Here is a 15,333-nt window from a genome sequence, read left to right as displayed (position 1 = left end):
AATATGTCTTTTCATAAAAGGTTGTGTCTTTTCATTTTCCATTCTCACCAATTGAACCCAACAGTTGAAACATAAATAATTCCGAGAACAGAGGCGATGTTTGATCAAAATAAATTTTACTTGAAAAAGAATTGAAGCTTAGCTTCAATAATTTTTTGAGCAAACTATTATTTACTTGAAAGAGTACTAGTTAAATAAGTTTTACAAAGGTGAAAGCGCACATAGTGAGTTACCTTGTGATATCACATAGCTCCTTTTTATGCAACCTTTGCACAATGTTAAAGTCTAATTTGGCAAAGTTTAGTAACACCTCATTTTCATGGTAAAATGATATGTATTTTCTTGTTTCTACCCTCACCACACCATCTTTAATTGAAAACTTCAATGTGTTACTGACTTGTTATGCAAGGTAGGACTTGCTCAATTTAGGCACAAACCGTTTCAATTGAGGGATGGTGAAAGTCAGTGCTTCATCCATAATTTTTTCTCCATGTACTTTGAGTTGTGCTACCTCATATAAACTCAACATTCCATGCACGTCGTTAACCAATTCTTTCTTGAAATTTCCTTTATCGTTAATAAACTTTCTAAAAGCATCTACTTTAAATTCTAAGTGAATTAGACCGGTCATATTTTCATGAACTAATTTTTTTCATCCTTTAAATTGAATGATACTTACCACATGATGCATAATAACCTTATTGCCTAAGTAATCAAAAGCATAGAGCAATAGCATTAAGGTCATTTCCATCAACTTCACCAATCCATTCTTCATAACAAGTGTACATACAACTCAATGATTCCTCAATCTCACCTTCAAAATGATAAGCTACGCTAAGACATTGAATTGTGTTGATAAGATCAAGCTTTTGCAAAGATTTTGGAGGAGCCATCACTAGCATCTTTCTCACTTTTATTTTAAGTCTTCATGTTGCTTCTTTTCCCCCTCCTTGGTACCAATTTGGGAATATATATGTTACTCAAATGGATTAATTCCTTATATATTGACGGTATAAAAAATATTTATTTATTCACAGAGAGATGAGCATATGCAAGAAAATGGTCTCCCCAAACAGTAGGATGATGATTGCCAGAGCGACGTGTAATTTTAACTTCATCAGCCGCAACGATTTATCTGCACAACTCCATTTTTCAACTTGAAGGAGTTAAAAAAACTGTTTGGTAAAGGTAATGAACAAACATGAGTTGGTGTCAGCCAGTGAGGTAGCAACATAGATCGAAGGGTGGTCAGTTTGAACATCGTTTACAGAAGATTCTACTTTATATAGAAAAATTATTCTGTATATATCTGTCAAAAAAATACTTTTTATGTATAAGTATTAAATTTGGGCAAATTTCAAAAGTAGCAAACTTAAGGTCATAATTAAGAGTTTCATAACAAGTGTTTCATAATTACATGAAATAGCAACTTGTATTTTGTATTTTATAAAAGTGTTTCTATTAAAATACATGTATTTATTATCCTTTTTTACTCAACTCAGTTGAGTTAAATAAGGAATAATTATCTCATTTGTTTAAAGCAGTAAATTCTTATTTAAAGCAGTAGATTTTTTTTTTTCCCATAAAGTTATCTTAATTAAATTAATAGATTACTTTTTCAACTCAAACTCAAATATGAATATTATGATCTTCAAAAATTCAAAATAAAGTATCATTATCGTTTTTTTCTTTCATTCACTCTTTTTTTATTTTGATTTCTTTTTTCTCTTCTATTTTTTTTCTTTCCACGTTATTTTCTTTGTTCTATTTCTCTTCTTATTTTTCCTTTATTTTTTTCTTTTTCATTTTTTTTCTTTCATTTATTTTTTTCTTTTACTATTTTCATTTTCTTCTTTTTTTTTCTATTTTTTTTTATTGTTTTCGCTTTTATTTTTACACTTCTATTTTTAGCTTCTATTTCTTTTTTTATTTTTATTTTAATTTCTTTTTATTTTACCATTTTTTCTCTCCACTTTATTTTTTCTCTTCTATTTCTCTTTTTTTTCTTTTTCATTTTTTCTTTATTTTTTTCTTTTTTGTTTTCTTATTTTTTTTCCTTTCTCATATTTTTATTTTTTGTTTTCTTCCTCTTTTTTCTATTGTTATTTTTTTAATTTTATTTTACATTTCTAATTTTTTCTTTTTCACTTTTTTTTTTGGATTTTTCATTTTCGTTTTTGTCTTTTTTAAAAAAAATTGTGTGTGTGTGTGTTTTTTATCGCTAACTTTTATTTTTAAAAGGCAAATATCTATATCATATATAAATATTTAAAAAATATACAAAATAAATAGATATACAGATCTACATATGTATTTACAGTACAAAACATACATATATATGTGCATATGAATTTACAGAAATACATATCTGACTCATATGCATATATAAACATATAGAACACAAAATCTCTATAACAAAAATGACAACTATATACATATACATATAGGTAGTCGAAATACTGAAAAAGTATTGTATGAATGTGACCATTTTTGAATTATTGTATGTAAATAACAACACATATATGGGTAAATGTATAATCAAAAAAAGATATAATTATATTACAAATAACTAATACATGTACAATTACGTATATGTACTTGCTAAAAATTCTATGTAAATATATAGGTATTTGATTTCAATAAAAAAATGTATTTTCATATGTGTTATGAAAGATATATGTATAGATTTGCATAAAATACATATACAAAGTAAAATATGAAAAATACATATATCGACCTATGAATTCATATGCAGACCTGTAAAATACATATGCTGAACAGAAAAATACATATGTAGAAACTGAAAAATACAATTATAATACATGTGCAGACCTATAAATATACAAACATAATCAATATATACAAACACAAATAATATATATAGATAAAAATCAGTAGAATACAATTTCACTATTCCGACTATACAAACATATTAATGGACTATACAATTCAATAAAATTCAAAAAAAATTTATTACTATTTAACGTATCAAAATCAAGTTTGAACAAATAATAACTTGATCAGTTCGATTTTCATCTAATTTGATGAAATTGTACAATCGTCTTTATTTTTTTAAAATTCATATACAAAATATTCAAAAAACTATTTGCTAAAAAAATTGATAAAAAAATGATTAAAGACATAAAAACGATATCAAACAACATTAAATTATTTTAAGTTAATTGGAAAACTCGTTTGTCCCTTTTAAGAAAATGAAAAAAAGAAAAGAAAAAAATATACAAAAATGAAAAATAAAGATCTGAAAAAAGAAGTGATAAAGAAAAAAAAAAGAGAAATAGAAACTAGAAATAAAAGTATAAAAATAAAAGAGAAAAAAATAAAAAAAAGAAGAAGAAAACGAAAAAATATAAGGAAAAAGTAAGAAAACAAAAAAAGAAAAAAAACGAAAAAGGAAAAGAAAAAGAGAAGTAGAAGAGAGAAAATAAAGTGGAAAGAAAAAAATAAAAAAGAAAAAAAATAAATTAAATTTTTTTTGAAAAAACTAGCAAGATAAAAAAATTAGAGATATAAGAAATTGATATTTTGAAATTTTGAATGTCATGAAGATAATATTGTTCATAATTGAATTTGATTTGGAAAAGAAATGAATTAATTTAAACAAGAGTAATTTAGGGGAAAGGAAAAAAATTGAAAGAGAAATCTAAGAAATTTTAAACAATAAAAGATAAAGTAAAAATCAGTTGGAGGAAAGTGGGGGACCACACTTAAAATAATGCTATGTTTGCTACACAATGTAATTTAATTAAAGTATTGCTATTTTTTATAATTTAAGTCTTAAGTATCTTATTTCTGGTAGTTTTTTCAATTTTTAACACCAATGAAATTTCTCATTTTGCCATTGAATAAACAAGACGCAACCTTTAAAAGATCAATTAACTCTTTTTTAGATGATCCAGAAATCATCTAACTAGGCTGCTAGGGAGTATAGAGGACTTTTCTCTATATATGGAATTTTGAATGGATCATCCATATATAATTACTACTAGTTGTCACACCTCTTTTTCTACAACCAAAAAGAATCGGTTTTAGGTTCGAAAGGATTTTTATTAGTAAAGTGACAAAATGAAGATTGGTTTTGAAAAGGATTATTTTCATTCAAAACTCAGAGTCGCCACTTGGCATAATCCAGTGTGCCAAGTCACCTTTGGAAAATCCTTTTCGAAATGATTTTTGACTCCATAAAATTGATCTGCAAACAGAGATTCCGACTAAGGAATTCTGTTGACCGAGGAGAAGGTGTTAGACACCCCTCGGTCCTGTGGTTTAACCATGGTCGCTTGGTGGAGCGTATCAATTAATTTGACATTATGAATATATAAACCACACAAAAATCACACAAAACAATCAATCAAACAAACAAACAAAACAAATCCAAAATTATAATGCCCAGTTCGATTATTACAATCTTGAAATAAAAAAAGAAAAAATATAAACCTACTCTATTCTATGCTAATTCTAAACTACACTCTGTTGCTTTCTCCGCGCGACGTTCTAGGCCTTGATCGTGCGTCGTCTTCAAGTACATGGTACTTCGTGGCATTCCCCGGTGAATAAGTACATAAGACCTCGGGGCATTCCCCAGCTGAATAGTACAATTGATCCAAAGTGATAAAACAAAACCATTCAACACACATTTCAAGCATTCACCAATCCAACGTTCTTAAATTTGCCTACCTCTATTTATCGCCTAACGAACCACGGCCTAAAACATGATACTATCGATCTTAACAAAGTCGATGTTTATTTGGAGACAAGCAATCTTCGCTAAACCAACATAAATCAATATTCATTTTTAACCGATTTTTAATTCCCTCCCCAAATTTTCCTTTAACACTAAATTTCCCTCAATTCACAAATCACCATATTCAACAACCCATAATCACTTTTCAATGAAATTAAGCAACAAGTCACTATCAAGGTAACAATTTATCACTAATCAAGATCAAGCAACATGCGAGATTCCATTCAATGCATCATATTCCATTAACAATGAAAGAAAAGAGGAAAAGAGTAGAAATGAACCTCAGTGATGATTTTATTCCAAATATCAGTCAATCGAGTATACAATTCCGCATTCCGAGGAGCCCCAAATCAGCATCAACAAATCGACCTCAAATATCAGTCTCCAACCCTTGAAATCCAATTCGAACAAAGCTCCACGAAGAACAAATGAAAACAAAAATTGAAATCGAAGCTCCCAAAATCCAATAGAAACTGAAAACCAGTACAATTTTGAGCTTCAGTGAGCTCAGACGATCTGATGATGATGCAAACTAGAGAAAGACAACGCGACGGGATGATGGCGGTGCTTTTCCAGCAAAGACTCGACGAAATAGTCAGCCCATCATTTTTCTCTCTTCTCTCGCTCTTCTCTTTTCTCTCAAAGATCTCTTGATCTCTCCCTCTCACTGTGCGTATGTGTTTATGATGAAGAAAGAGGAAAAATAGAGTCTCTGTTTCCCTTTTTCGATCTGATCTGTATGTTGGCTGTGGAGCAGAGAAAAAAAAAGAATGGTCCTCCTCCGTGAGGTGTAAATTGTGTCCCCTTTTATTGAGAATGGCGAGTGTATGTATTTATGAAGTGGAAAATGGAAGCCTTCTTCCTTTTGCTGTGATCTTTTGTGTCTATATAATATATTCCCCTTTATAATTTTTGGAGAGCAAATCATGGGCCCCCTCCCTTTTGGTATATAGTGTATTTTTTTTTTGTTGAATTGGGAAAAGAAAAATGGAATCTTCAAGGTGGTTTCCTATTATCGTACGGATTTGTTATTAAAAGAAGCCAAAAATAAAAAGGGGTACGTGGGGTATTGGTTATGGGGTAGGGTTAGGGGTAGGTGATTAGGATAAAGTTTGTTAGGATAAGGTTAGAGATTTAATTTGGTAAGGGTTGTTATTTTTTGTATTTTTGTGGGAGGTAATCACGTGAGTGAGGGCACGTGGTGAGGTGAGCTAAAAATGGATAAAATGGGTACTCAGGAGGGACAAAATTAGGTGTCTACAGCATGACCCCTTTGAATGTAAACATGAAGTGTTTTCAGACAAAGAAGTAGATAACGAGACAGAATTTTGTCCCGACCGTTATTCAAAGGAAGAAATAGAAGGAGGAAGGACAACTGAATCTTGACTTAGGACATCCTACCTACCCAAGTTATGAGGGAATCAAGTAACAGGTATGTCAAAGGATTAGGAAGAAGATGGACTATACCGAGTTGGAGAGTCAAGTGAGGTCCCCTCGAGGTTACGGTCTGGGGCTCTGTTATTACATCAGAAATGAAAATTACAAGTTAACACCTAACTGAAATTACAAAAATCCTATCTATGCAGCTTCTTTTGGGACTCTTGGCTTGAGTTTCATCACCCTATTCTTCAAGCGGGCTCCTAACTTGCTATTTTTCAATTTGTTGACTTTCAATTTATTCACCTTCTTGCTTGACTTTTAACTTCTTCAACTTGTTGGTTGGTTTTCCATTTATTTACCCTGTGCTTCGGCTTTCAATTTCTTCCCTTTGTTGCTTGACTTTCAATTTCATCATCTGTTCTTCAGGCGGGCTCCTGACTTACCATTTCATCGCCCTGTTCTTCAGGCGAGCTCCTGACTTGCCATATCATCGCCCTGTTCTTCAGGCGAGCTCCTGACTTACAATTTCATCACAATGTTCTTCAGGCGGGCTCCTGATATCAAAATCCCAACAAGCTCAAAATTATTTTAAACAAATATTATGATAAAGAAAGATTCCATGTTTTCTGAACATAAAGTAAATTCCCATTTTCCAGTAGGGTCCTGAACATAAAGTAAATTCCCATTTTTCAGGAGGGTCCTGAACAAAAAGTAAAATCCCATTTTTCAGGAGGGTCCTGAACTGAAAGTAAAATCTCATTTTTCATGAGCGTCCTGAACATAAGTAAAATCTCATTTTTCTGGAGGGTCCTGAACATAAAGTAAAATTCCATTTTTCAGGATGGTCCTGAACTGAAAGTAAATTCGCATTTTCCTGGAGGGTCTTGAACATAAGTAAAATCCCATTTTTCAGAAGGGTCCTGAACATAAAGTAAATTCCCATTTTTTTTGGAGGGCCCTGAATAGAAAGTAAAATCCCATTTTCCAGGAGGGTCCTAAACAGAAAGTAGAATCCTATTTTTCAGGAGGGTCCTGAACAGAAAGTAAATTCCCATTTTTCAGGAGAGTCCTGAACAGAAAGTAAAATCTCATTTTTCAGGAGGGTCCTGAACAGAAAGTAAAATCCCATTTTTTAGGAGGGTGCTGAACATAAAGTAAATTTCCATTTTTTAGGAGGGTCCTGGACAGAAAGTCAAATCCCATTTTCCGGGAGGGTCCTGAACAGAAAATAAAATCCCATTTTTCTGGAGGGTCTTGAACATAAAGTAAATTTCTATTTTTCAGGAGGGTCCTGGAAAGAAAGTAAAATTCCCTTTTCCAGGAAGGTCCTGAACAGAAAGTAAAATTCTATTTTTTAGAAGGGTCCTGAACATAAAGTAAATTTTCATTTTTCCAGGAAGGTCCTGGATAGAAAGTAAAATCCCATTTTTCAGGAGGGTCCTGAACAGAAAGTAAATTCTCATTTTCCAGAAGGGTCCTGAACAGAAAGTAAAATCCCATTTTTTAGGAGGGTCCTGGACAGAAAGTAAAATCCTATTTTTCCGGAGGGTCCCGAACATAAAGTAAAATTCCATTTTTCAGAAGGGTCCTGAACAGAAAGTAAAATTCCATTTTTCAGGAGGGTCCTGAATAGAAAGTAAAATCCCACGGATGTGCATTTGCAATGGTAGATGAATTAAGTGAAATGAATTTTTCCTATTTCATCAAAGAAAATTTGTCAATTAAAAACTTTGTGATGGCTTTCGGCACTTGGCTGTCCCGACACCTGCTCCAGTGTTAATTCCTTTATTTTTTTTCAGATTGTTGGCGCTTGCCCCTGCTTTATCGTTTCATTGACCCAAACTCGGATTATTAAGAGTGACTCTGAAATAAACACAGAATCTCTGATTTTCTAGGCTTCATGAATAAACCCGTTTAACCTTGGTATTTTCATGAGTTCCTAGACTTGTCTATTGACAGAACTTTCTGCACACCCCTTTTTTTTGGCTCACAATCATGTCTCTTTCATGCGTTGGACTTTTTATTTTTCTTTGTGCAATTGAAGAAGTTGGTAGCCAGTTTTGAAATCTTTTTTCACTTGTTTTGACATGAACTTGACTCAAAAACAAGACAAAAATGACAACAACTTTTGTTTTATTTGGATAATTGACTCAAGAAAATAAAAATAAAAATAAAGAGAAGAAAGAAAAGACAATGAATGTCCCCATTTGAAATAAAGAAATGAAAAATTTATCTAGAAATGACAATCAACTCTGATGATTATGCCATGCATTTTGGATCAAGCTGCCTGATCTTTCCATCAAACTTTCTACCAATTGTTGTTGAGTGAATGGCTCTGAAACTAAGTTACTTGCTTGAACCCATTGCATTCGAAGAGCTCATTCGGCTAGTGGCACATTGAAGGATTTTTGCCAACAAGCCTCTCTCATTTTTCTCTCAGCTCACCATCGCCTTATGGTGCCCATGAGGGTTTTCACCACTGACTTATTTTTATCTATCTCAACTTACCATCGGCTTATGGAGCCTGTGAGGGTTTTCACCGATAAGACTCTCATTTTTATTTCTCTCCTGATTTTTTATGCTAAGGAAAATAAGTAGTTTCTAAAATGTGTCATCACATCAATTGCGTGCTTATCCTTAACATTCTCAAAGATTGATCTGAATGTCTTTCTTTGGTTGTAACTTAGCTTTTGGATAGGGCTAGAAAGAAAGGATGGCATGGGGCCCAAACGATAGTTGAAGTGGGGTGGGACTTAAAACTTTTGGAATCAACTCAAACAATGAGGATTAACTCATGCCCCAGTTTCTTTTGATTGGGTGATGCTAAATTATTTATTTGGTTGGACCGAGCCCTTAGTAGGGAAGCCTACTATCTCACCCCCGAGAGAGGAGAATCAGGTCTGCGTAGTTCTGACAACTTGTTCTTTTACTTGATTTTGATTTCTTTTTATTTTTGACTTTTTTTCTCTTTGGGACTTTTCTGACTTTATTTTTCTTGACAATCATCTTTTCTTTCTTTTTCGACACATTTTTTTGAATTTTGTTGACTCTATCTTGATTCCAAAAGAGGGGTATGAAAGAAAATAACACTAAGGACCAAATGGGGTAAATAAATGATGACACAATGTTTGGATAGTAGAATAAAATGCCTTCATCATATCAATCCTTGAGAATGCAAGTATATAACATGCAATTAGAAGTGACAGATGAAGATCATTTGCGATATCTTTTTAAGCAGATTGAGTCTGTGCGTCACTACTTCTTCTGTAAACTCCACCTTTATTGTACATTCCTCACATCAAATGACTCATACTTTCGTGGAGCTACTTATATTCTTGTTTCTCTTGATATAGGGATCACGTCCACTATTTGACCTAATTGGGACTTGTCTTTCGATCGATAGCCAAGTTGTTCTTGTGATTCTCAAAATAATTGCCTTAACTTGTCACCAAATGTCTCAGCACTCTATCTATTTTCTCATATGCTCTCTTTTTCTAAAATTAACCCTCTGATTCAATGTTCATGCTTAAACTGGATTTTAAGATCTGGCTGAAAATTTCACTAGCATGTCATATCACTAGAGTCAACACAAAATGTACTATGTAAAGAAAACAAACAAACAACACATATTTAAAACACAAAGGAAAATGCGATACTTCATTTAGTCGAAACAAAAGATAGATGGGTTTGAACATAAAAAACAAAAGGACAAAACAAAACAGATCCCGAACTACAACCCTAAAATAATTCGGAGAATAGAAAATAAAACAAAATAAGCTACCAAACCCCTTCCTAGTAAGGAGAAGGGTGACTTCTCAATTGCTCAGCCTAACATCTTAGCCACTGGTTTCCATATCATAATTACTAGAGGTTTCCTCACTGTCAATGTTCTGCACCATAATTGATTTATCTTGAATCATCTTTTCAATTTCTCTTTTCAAAGCACGACAATCTTTAATACTGTGACCCTGAACATCGGAATGATATATACATCATACATTAGGATTAAAACTTCTTGAATGTGGGTCAGGAGTATACCCAAGGAGAAAATTAATCATGCCCTGCTGTACAAATCTCTGGAATAAACTTGCATACGACCCTCCAATAGGTGTGAAGCTATCCCTCGACTTCTGTCTCATTTCATTATTTGGCTTAAATTGAAACCCAAGCCTAGAAGGGCTTCGGTATGTATATGGAGTTGGAGGATGACTCAGCAAAGTTGGCGCACGCCAGTGTGGGTAAGATGGAGGTTGAACATAAAGTTGCGCATTATACACTTGATATGGAGGTGGGGGAATGGGATATAATGGATTTTTGTAAAGATTCTGTGGAGCTTGGGTATAAACTTAGGTTTGAGCCTATGGGTAACGATGGTGTGGTCCTCTTGCCCATGCCTATTGTCCAACTGCAATGGCAGATGCATCTTCCTCATTCTTCTTTCTTCCCACACTTCCCGAACCTTTTTGAATTGCTTGAGTAGTCACTTTCAATATTGCAAAACTCACAATGCGACCAGTCTTAATTCCATCCTCTATCATCTCCCCCATTTTGAGGACCTCAATAAATGGCTTGCCTAATGCAGGTAACAAGTGTTGATAATATGTTTCATCCTACGCTTGAATAAATGCCTCCACTATCTTACTTTCTTTCATTGGTGGTTTCACCCTAGCAGCTTGTTCACGCCATCTAATCACATACTCTCTAAAAGTTTCAGTACTTCTTTTCTTCATATTAGTTAAGGATTTCTCGTCAGGAATCAACTCTATATTGTATTGAAATTATTGCACGAATTCATTATCCAGGTCATCCCATCTATTCCACTTATCGATGTCTTGGTCAACAAACCATTCTGAAGCTAGACCTGAAAGACTCTCACCAAAATATGCCATGAGTAATTCTTCCTTCCCTCCAGCGCCCCTTAGCTGGTTGCAATAGTGTCTCAAATGTGCTACAGGATTGCCATGTCCATCATACTTCTCAAACTTCAGCATTTTAAAACCAAGAGGAAGATGTACACCTGGAAACATGCACAGATCTTTATATGAGACACTTTTGTACCCCCCAAGTTCTTGGAAGTTTTTCATAGTCAGTTCCAAACTTCTTAATTTTTTGGCTATTTCCTCTTGTTCTTCTGTCATAACAGGCTTCTCAATTAGGAGAAAATTCAGGCGGTTGAGGGCAATCGTAAGGACTAGTCGACTTAAATATAGGCTCGGGAGCGTAATGCTGATCACTAAAAATATTCAATACAGGGTCGCTTGTAGAGTGAGGAATCACAACCTTTGGATTGACATTAAAAGCAGGAGCTTCAGACGGGAGTGGGTCTGCAAAAGCATGAATAGTAGGCGGGGCCGAGCATATGGTAATTTTGTATTGAGGAGTAAGGAAATGAATATTGGAAGTGTTTGGATACTGTTGCCCCGGAGTAGGTCCTAATGCATGTTGTGGCGTGTTGAACAAAATAGGAAATTGTGCATGTGACACTGGAGGAAAACTAGAAAGATATTCTAGATTATCTACGGGAAATGGAGGAGGCGGCAACCCATTAGCCCGAGCTCGATGCATTTCTATCATTTGTTGCCTCAATTTTTGAATCTCTTCATTAGCTCCTACATTTTCATTCCCCAAACTCCCTATCTGATTAGTGACAACAAACTTGGTATCCTTGTTGGCCATAACTTTCTCTGTGACTTGGAGCAATATGGAGGACCAACCAAATGCCACAAACCAACCACCTTAAACTAACTGGACAAGAGATAGCAAATGTGTTAGAGTTCAACGATTTTTCAAAACTTCTTCTCTTTTTTTTTCTTGAAAAAAATCACCGAACCCTAGAAGGGCGCCTACGCATCTCACCCCCGAAAGGGGAGAATCAGGTGTGCTTAGTTCGTGAAGTTTTGCCAAAATGGCCAATTAAACTCTTTTTTCTTTCTTGAAACAAAGTGTCAAAGGAATTGACGAAAATCTTTTTGCATTCTTTTTTTTAGGTTTAAATTTCTATACAAAATGAAACCTGTGATTACCAAAGAAAAATCTTTTTGGGTTTTTGATTTTTTAATTTCATGTGAAAATGAAACTTGAACCTATTAAAGGAAAAACTTTTTGTAGTTTTCTTTTAAAGACGTATATGAAATTCCTACTCTAAATAGAGAGTGAAGAAATATTTTTGAATTTTTCAAATAAGATCCCCGAACCAACAATAAGTTGCCTATGTATCTCACTCCAGAAAGAGGAGAATCAGGGGTGCGTAGTTCATCCAGATTGGACAATTAATGATTAAATAATAGGCTAGACCCTGACTTAAGAGATACGACCAAAGACAGATGATGAACCATGTTAATAAAATCTTTTGACTTTTCATTTTGATACTTCACAGAAAAATGACATTAACAACTATGAAAGAAAAATCTTTTGGGTATTTTCGTTACGAAATGTAAAAAATTTCTAACATCTTTTTTTTTTTTGGATTTTTCTTTTATAAAAACATCCTATGAATGAAAAAAACTTTTTGAAGTTTTCGAATTGTGAATGCATGCTAAACGAGACAAAGGAAAATCTTTTTGATGTTTTTGAGAAAATGAGTGCGAAAGGTAAAAAAGTCCTTTTGAATTTTGAAATTGTGAAAACTAAAAGCCATAAAAAACTCTAAAACCTACGAAACTCTTTTTTTTCTTGCTTTTTTTCATTACCCACACACTTTACTTCTAACACATGTTTTTCCCAAATCAGTCTGTCAAATGACCATGTTATCCTCAAAGATGCAACATTTAGCGCATAGGGATGCTTTAGCGGTGAGTTTCCTACAAAGGACCAAGTGGGCCCCGCTAGGTCTCAATATGATGTACATAAGCATAACCTAAAGGCTGACCTATGCTGGGGTTCACTAACGAGGCTGTTCGGGGGAGTGTATGGTCGATAGTGGCTGCGACAGCTTTCCACCTACTCCATAACACCGATGGCTCCCCCCCCAAAAAAATAAGGGTGACTCAACTAGAGGTCATGTACAACATATGTACTACGAACTTGTTGCAGAAAGAAGGCCGGGGGGTAGACACATGATGCCAAATATAAAAGCGGTAACACATAGGATAAATATTGTACACAAAGAGCACAAAAACATACAAAAGCGATAACAATAACACAAACAAAAATCACAAACAATGCTTATACACTCGTAATGACAAACAAATCCGATACGACTCCAAAATAAGCCCGAATTCTGAAAATTTCCCCAGCAGAGTTGCCAGAGCTGTCACACCCTTTTATTACAACCAAAAAGAATCAGTTTTAGGTTTAAAAGGGTTTTTATTAGTAAAGTAACAAAATGAAGATTGGTTTCGAAAAGGATTATTTTCATTCAAAACTCAGAATCGCCACTTGGCATAATCCGGCGTTTCAAGTCACCTTTGAAAAACCCTTTTCAAAATGATTTTTGACTCCATAAAATTGATCCATAAACAGAGATTCCGACTAAGGAATTCTGTTGATCGAGGGGAAGGTGTTAGGCACTCCTCGGTCTCGTGGTTTGACCACGGTCGCTTGGTGGAGCGTATCGGTTAATTTGACATTATGAATATATAAACCACACAAAATCACACAAAACAATCAATCAAACAAACAAACAAAACAAATCCAAAATTATAATGTCCAGTCCAATTATTACAATCCCAAAATAAAAAAAGCAAAAATATAAACCTATTCTATTCTATGCTAATTCTAAACTACACTCTGTTGCTTTCTCCACCCGACGTTCTGGGCCTTGATTGTGCGTCGTCTTCAAGTACATGGTACTTCGGGGCATTCTCCGGTGAATAAGTACATAAGACCTCAGGGCATTCCCAGTCTGAATAGTACAATTGATCCAAAGTGATAAAACAAAACCATTCAACGCACATTTCAAGCATTTACCAATCCAATGTTCTTAAATTTGCCTACCTCTATTTATCGCCTAACGAACCACGGCCTAAAATATGATACTATCGATCTTAACAAAGACGATGTTTATTCGGAGACAAACAATCTTCGCTAAACCATAAATCAATATTCATTTTTAACCGATTTTTAATTCCCTCCCCAAACTCCCCTTTAACACCAAATTTCCCACAACTCACAAATCGCCATCTTCAACAACCCACAATCACTTTTCAATAAAATTAAGCAACAAGTCACTATCAAGGTAACAATTTATCACTAATCAACAATGAAAGAAAAGAGGAAAAGAGTAGAAATGGACCTCAGTGATGATTTTATTCCAAATATCAGTCAATCGAGAATACAATTCCGCATGCCGAGGAACCTCGAATCAGCCTTAGCAACTCGACCTCAAATATCGATCTCCAACCCTTGAAATCTAATCCAAACAAAGCTCCATGAATAACAAATGAAAACAAAAATTGAAATCAAAGCTCCCAGAATCCAACAGAAACTGTAAACCAGTACAATTTTGAGCTTCAGTAAGCTCAGACGATCTGATGACGATGCAAACCATAGAAAGACGGCGCGACGGGATGATGGCGGCACTTTTTCGGCAAAGACTTTCCGGAACAGTTAGCCCATCATTTTTCTCTCTTCTCTCGCTCTCCTCTCTTCTCTAGAAGCTCTCTCAATCTCTCCCTCTCACTGTGCGTATGTGTTTATGATGAAGAAAGAGGAAAAATGGAGTCTATGTTTCCCTTTTTCGATCGGATCTGTATGTTGGCTATGGAGCAGAGAAAGAAAAAGAATGGTCCTCCTCCATGAGGTGTGACTTGTGTCCCCTTTTATTGAGAATGACGAGTGTATGTATTTATGGAGTGGAAAATGGAAGACTTCCTCCTTTTGCTGTGATCTTTTGTGTCTATATAATATATTCCCCTTTGTAATTTTTGGAGAGAAAATCGTGGGCCCCCTCCCTTTTGGTATGTAGTGCATTTTTTTTTGTTGAATTGGGAAAAGAAAAATGGAATCTTCAAGGTGGTTTCCTATTATCTTATGGATTTGTTATCAAAAGAAGCCAAAAATAAAAAGGGGTACGTGGGGTATGGGTTATGGGGTGGGGTTAGGGGTAGGTGATTAGGATAAAGTTTGTTAGGATAAGGTTAGGGATTTAATTTGTTAAGGGTTGTTATTTTTTGTATTTTTGTGGGATGTAATCACGTGAGCGAGGCCACATGGTGAGGTGAGCTAAAAATGGATAAAATGGGTGTTAGGGA

The 15,333-nt window shown here is 34.2% G+C and overlaps 1 pseudogene; it reads right to left on the bottom strand.

The window, feature by feature from the left end:
• Window positions 1-229: 229 nt before the first annotated feature.
• On the bottom strand, window positions 230-1,149 carry LOC124887191 (annotated as a pseudogene).
• Window positions 1,150-15,333: the final 14,184 nt, after the last annotated feature.

This window comes from Capsicum annuum, chromosome 9, assembly GCF_002878395.1.
Source record: "Capsicum annuum cultivar UCD-10X-F1 chromosome 9, UCD10Xv1.1, whole genome shotgun sequence".
In the NCBI taxonomy this organism is placed as follows: domain Eukaryota; kingdom Viridiplantae; phylum Streptophyta; class Magnoliopsida; order Solanales; family Solanaceae; genus Capsicum; species Capsicum annuum.
This window is presented reverse-complemented; position numbering and strand designations above follow the sequence as displayed.